We start from the raw sequence: 6,320 nt of genomic DNA, 5'->3' as shown, positions 1-6,320 counted from the left end.
GGGAGCCACTACTGAGAAGGCCCTCTGCCTGGTTCCCTGTAGTTTGCTTCTTGCAGTGAGGGAACCACCAGAAGGCCCTAGGAGCTAGACCTCAGTGTCTGGGCTGCGCGAAGGGGGTGGAGATGCTCCTTCAGGCATATTGGGCCGAGGTTGTAAGGCGCCCAGAATGGCTGGGGAAACACAGCCAGATGGGCGGGGTGTAATAATAATAATAATAATAAAAGTCTGAATTTGAATACTGATAAGCAAGTTAAATTATAAACCAAGGATCCAACTAAGTCCTACTCAGAGCTGACTCATTGAAATTAATGCGTCTAGGTTAGGCTCTGTAATCACACCTGTTTACTCTGCATCCAGTGTGTTCACTACTGCTTTGGGTAGCGCCATTCACACAGCATTAGCCAAAATCCACATCTATCCTGTGTTTTTTCTTAAGAAATGCAATATTTTGATGCATTATCCCCAAGCCAGCTTCAATCTGAATTGATAAAAATAACGACTTAGATACTGTATTCACAGCCTTAGTCATGTTCCCTAATTCCAATGGGTCTGAGTATGTCTGACATTGGAAACAGCCCCACGTGTTGAGAGCTGTAGCAAAGAATGTGGCTCCGTAATCCATGTGGTTATTTACATTTCATCTCCTGGAGAAAAGTTGTTTTTCTCCACCAATTACTAGCTTTGCCTCTGAAAAAATCGGTCTGTATAGTACAGCCTGTTATTGATTATGGCCCTTGTCTTTAGGAAAATATATCTGTTAGTCTTGAAGACAGGGGTGGAGAACCTCCATAAATTATTGGACCTCAACGCCCTTCATTCCTGATCATTGGTCATGCTGGCTGGGGCTGATGGGAACTGGAGTCCCACAATGTCTGGAGGCCCACAGGCCCCCCACTTTGAGGTGATGTAATACTTTGCTGTTTTTCGTCTTCACAAAATAAAAAACTTCCTTCCAGTAGCACCTTAGAGACCAGCTAAGTTTGTTATTGGTATGAGCTTTCATGTGCATGCACACTTCTTCAGATTCTTTTGTCTTCACATAAGTGATCTTACTCACTGTCCTTGCATTTGTACAGTGAAATTGCACAGATCTGTTAATCTCACAATTGCCTCGGGTGTCTCAAAGCAGACAAAATTGGGTTGCTCAACAGACTTGTGACATGCATTCATTGGAGTGGTTTTGCATTTGGCTCCAGAGAAGTCCAGCTACTTAATCTGGTTGCAAACCATTATCTCTTGAATTTGTCATCGCAGCCGACGGGTATGCAGTCTTTATTTCAGAAAACGCATGGTTTACAAAATACGGAACCTGATTTAATCATTGGTTTCCCTCCCCTCTGGTGTTCTAAATTATTAGTTCAATTGCCTCAACTTAAATTAATCCTCCCTGACGGGGATGCTTTCAAATCTCCACAGTGGGAGGACAAGAGAAAGTCACTTGGGGGGGGGGGGTGATTTTGAGCTGGAAAATAGCAGAAAGGGCAAGGTTTAAGTGCCTCCTCCTGCGGCATCTTCTCCACATTTGATTGCCCCAAATGAAAGCAGATCTGAATGGGCTGTTGGGCAGCTCTTGCACACATTGGCATGTACAGTGGTGCCCCGCAAGACGAATGCCTCACAAAACGGAAAACCCGCAAGACGAAAGGGTTTTCCGTTTGCAGAGGCGCTTCGCAAGACGAATTTCCCTATGGGCTTGCTTCGCAAGACGAAAATTGGCGAAAATTTTTGAGGTTTTTTCCCGCTCCAAAACCCCTTTTTCTGAAGTGCTAAGCTGCTAAAAGCATTTTAGCAGCAAAACCGCTAATCCCTTAAGCCTTTAATAGGCGTTAATAGCCCTTAAACTGTCAATAGCGCTAATCTGCTAATGGGCTTGCTTCGCAAGACGAAAAAAACGCAAGACAAAAAGACTCGCGGAACGGATTCTTTTCGTCTTGCGAGGCACCACTGTAATGTGTAGTTCGGGCCTTGAAATACCAAGACTTGCCCAAGCCAAACGATGGGAAGTTGAGCTGGCATGGGCGAAAAGCCAGTGGTTCTTCATTCCATGCATCACTTAGCCTGTGGGGCTCACTGCCACAAGATGTGGCCACAGGTCACACCTGCACATTTAACACACTTTTAAAGCACATAGCTTCCCCCACCAAGAATTCTGGGAGCGCTAGTTCAGTAAGCGAGGCTGAGAATTGGAGCTTTGTGAGGGGTAGACCACAGCGTCCCAGGATGCTTTGGAGAAAATTCATGTCCTTTGAACGTACAAGCATGGCTGTGAGCCTGTAACCCTAATTTAGGCAGCTTTTAAAAATAATAGGGACGCGGGTGGCGCTGTGGGTTAAACTACAGAGCCTAGGACTTGCTGATCAGAAGGTCGGCGGTTCGAATCCCCGCGACGGGGTGAGCTCCCGTTGCTCGGTCCCTGCTCCTGCCAACCTAGCAGTTCGAAAGCACATCAAAGTGCAAGGAGATAAATAGGTACCGCTCTGGCGGGAAGGTAAATGGCGTTTCCGTGCGCTCCTCTGGTTCGCCAGAAGCGGCTTAGTCATGCTGGCCACATGACCCGGAAGCTGTACGCCGGCTCCCTTGGCCAATAAAGCGAGATGAGCACTGCAACCCCAGAGTCGGTCACAACTGGACCTAATGGTCAGGGGCTCCTTTACCTTTAATAATAATAATAATAATAATAATAATAATAATAATAATGAAGCCCATTCATAGAACATGGGGAAATAGTGGGACTTGCAATGATGTGTTGATGTGTGGAGCGTTCCCCTTCAGCCACGTCCCATTCATCTCTCTGCTTCCCCTCCTGCAAAAGACCCCCAGTAAATCTGCATTCTGTGGGTGACTGTTCATACTCAGTCCTCACTGGGCTGTTTTGGGGTTTCCCCCTCGCTTCCCCCTTGGGGATTTTATTTGTGCTTTTGCAAACCCAGGGATCCCACCTCTGAGTCTGCTGATAATGTCCCTCCTGAGCGCAGATGGTGCGGTTTGGGCTATGTAAAACACCGGCGCTCCCCAACCGAACATCAGCGGATAGACGGAATTGTAACTAACAAAGGAGATGAATGAGAAGATGAGGCGTTAGAGCCTGAGGGTGCAGTTGTGTCAGCTTTGAGGCGGGGGAAGAGGAACAGTCCGTATCCCAGGCTGGGCAGCTCTTTGGCTGGGGCTGAGCATCACAATGCAAGCTGGCAACTCTTTTTCACCCCCCCCCCCTCTTTTTGCATGGCTTGTGGAGGGATTGCGGTTGTGCGTGCGGGGAGGTTGCAGCATTGCAGCATCTGCTTCTTTATTACACCCTAGTGGGTGATTAAACTCTCAAGCAGCAATTAAGCCCCTGCTATGCAAACCTCAGCAGTCCTGGCGAGAAGCGCAGCAGGGAGAAGAACTGGGGGGTGGAGGGGTGGAGAAGCTAGAAGGCTGCAGGGCAAGGGACAACTAGTAAGGGGGGCCGAGGGAGGGGGAAATGGTTCACGGAAGGGCAGCTGCAGGGTTTCCAAGACCCTGCAAGTCTTCTGCTCTTCAGGGACATCCCCACAAAGCAAGCTTTGCCAACCTGGGGCCCTCCAGAGGTTTCCAGTCCATCTCAGCATCCTGTTTCCAAAGGCAAGGCCAGGAAAGCAGCAGCTCTCCCCTGTGGCTGCCTCCCCATTGACTGGTATAGACCGGGGTCAGCAAACTTTTTCAGCAGGGGGCCGGTCCAGTGTCCCTCAGACCTTGTGGGGGGCCAGACTATATTTTGAAAAAAAATATGAATGAATTCCTATGCCCCACAAATAACCCAGAGATGCTTTTTAAATAAAAGCACACATTCTGCTCATGTAAAAACACCAGGCAGGCCCCACAAATAACCCCAAGATCCATTTTAAATAAAAGCACACATTCTACTCATGTAAAAACACCAGGCAGGCCCCACAAATAACCCCAAGATCCATTTTAAGTCAAAGGACACATTCTACTCATGTAAAAACACCAGGCAGGCCCCACAAATAACCCAGAGATCCATTTTAAATCAAAGGACACATTCTACTCATGTAAAAACACGCTGATTCCCGGACTGTCTGCGGGCCGGATTTAGAGGGCGATTGGGCCAGATCTGGCCCCCGTGCCTTAGTTTGCCTACCCATGGTATACTATAGACTGCCCCTGACCATTCAGGATCCATTTCACAACCTTGGCTGCTAACTCTCGATTTATCTCCCTCCTCCACAAACCTATCCAGTCCCATTTTGAGAGCCGTCTAATCAAGGCTGTGACAGTCACAGTTGCGCGGCATCAAATCCTGCACATTATTATGTCGGTGTGAAAAAGTCCAATTTGTTGCACGTTCCTGAATCTGCCGCCGACCAGTTACTTATAATTGGCAGGCCCACACTAGTGTAACCTGAGAGGGAATTGATCTCTATCTGCTCTCTATCCATCATCCGTAATTTTACAAACCTCCCTCTTCCCAAAACCCACTCTAGACAAATAGCCACAAGAAAAAAACATTATCCTTTCCGTGCAAGGAAGAGACTTTCCTCCACCCCTTGGTGGTTCTGGATGTCCTCGCCTGCCCCTTTCCGAGCTCTGCTGTGTCCCCTTTTAGAGATGGGGTCAAAACCGATCTCCGCATGCTGTAATCTAGGTTATAGCCGCAACTTGTTGGATTTATATAATGGCATTATTGTTCCAGCTGCTGTCTTAAGCCTCTGCTCTGTGGCTGATATAATGAGGCCTCCCCAAATGAGACAAGCCATCGGTGGCTATTCCAGGGGTGAGGCCAGATCCCTATCTCCCCATACCTTGTGGGGAAACTGTGACAGGTGGAAGGACCTGGGGAGGGGGGGGTCAGCTTTCACAGGGGGGTGTAGGGAGATGGTCACCAAGCCAGGCTGAGCTCCCCCACGCATCAACTGGTGGGTGGTGTGTGGCCTGTTCAGTGGGTCCTGCAAGGCAGTGGCATTGCGTAGGTTGCCAGAGCCCATGGCACAGAGGGAGGGAAATGGCCGGAGTATGCAAGTGCATTCAGCTGCCTAACCCAGGAGAACCCAGGAGAAAATAAGAACTGTTCCATTGTCTGGAGAAGTCACTTCCTGCTTTTCAAGTTTTCAACAGTGCTCAGCGACGGAAGCATGCAGCTGTTTTGAGATAGCACCGGGTGCAGAAATTCTGCGCCCCTAACAATTTTGTGCCCGGGGCAACCGCCCCTGTGCTATGCCACTGCTGCAGGGTTTGGGAATATGAACTGAGCTCTCCCCGCAGAACTGAATCCTCAGCTTATCAGCTGATGCACAGAGAGATCAGCCCTGCTTTCTGTGAAGAGAGTGGCTACACGTCTCCTCCTGCCCCAGGTCTGGTGTCACGTGTGACGGCTGGCGGGCCAAATGCAGAGGTCTGGTAGACCAAATATAACCCCATGGGCAGGAAGTCCCCCACCCCTGGGATATACCATTGGTCCGTTGAGCACAGTGCTGCTTGCTCTAACTATGCATCCCTCTTTGGAGTGTTATCCAACTCTTGACCGGAAATGCAAGAGATTGAAAGCTGGACCATGTGCCTTTGCAACCTGTGTCCTGCCTCTGAGCAATGCTCCTTCCTAAGCAAATCCTTTGTGATGTGCGTATTCAAACATGACGGGAACGTGGCCTGTGTTGGAAACTCTGTCCTGCCATGTGACCCTCAAAATCTTCCTGATGCAGTTGCTCCTGATGGTTGTCAGTTGCCCATGACTTGCTTCCATAACGCAGCATGCGCAACACAGAAGCAGGGCAGCCCTTCATCTCGGGAACGCACGTTAGCTTTGCATTCTCCCGTGGCCTTTCGGAGAGGTGAGCCATTACACCAGTGGCCTTGCTGGTGGTCAACAAAAGACGTTTAAAGACTGTCTCAAAGCAAATCTAAAAAATCTTTTAAAATGTAGTATAAACACCAACAATTGGGAAACACTGGCCTGCGAGCGCTCCAGTTGGAGAACAGCCTTTACCAAAGGTGTCATGGGCTTTGAAGACACTCGAACTCAGGACGCAAGGGAGAAACATGCTAGGAGGAAGGCACGCTTGGCAAATCCACACCGTGATCAACTCCCGCCCAGAAACCAATGTCCCCACTGTGGAAGGATGTGTGGATCCAGAATTGGCCTCCACAGTCACTTACGGACTCATTGTTAAAACTGTGTTCTATGGATCGCCATAGAAGAAGAAGGCCTTGCCAATAAGCTTGTCAATGGAGAGGCTGCTGGTCATGGTGGAACCCAGGAAGACAAATTTTTCTACCACCTCAAGCGTGTGCTTGTCAAAGCTGATCAGATGCTGCAACCTTCCAACAGTTTGACTTCACCCTCA

Source organism: Podarcis tiliguerta, assembly GCF_965153285.1.
Source record: "Podarcis tiliguerta genome assembly, chromosome: 16".
NCBI lineage: Eukaryota > Metazoa > Chordata > Lepidosauria > Squamata > Lacertidae > Podarcis > Podarcis tiliguerta.
Note: the sequence above shows the minus strand (reverse complement) of the source record.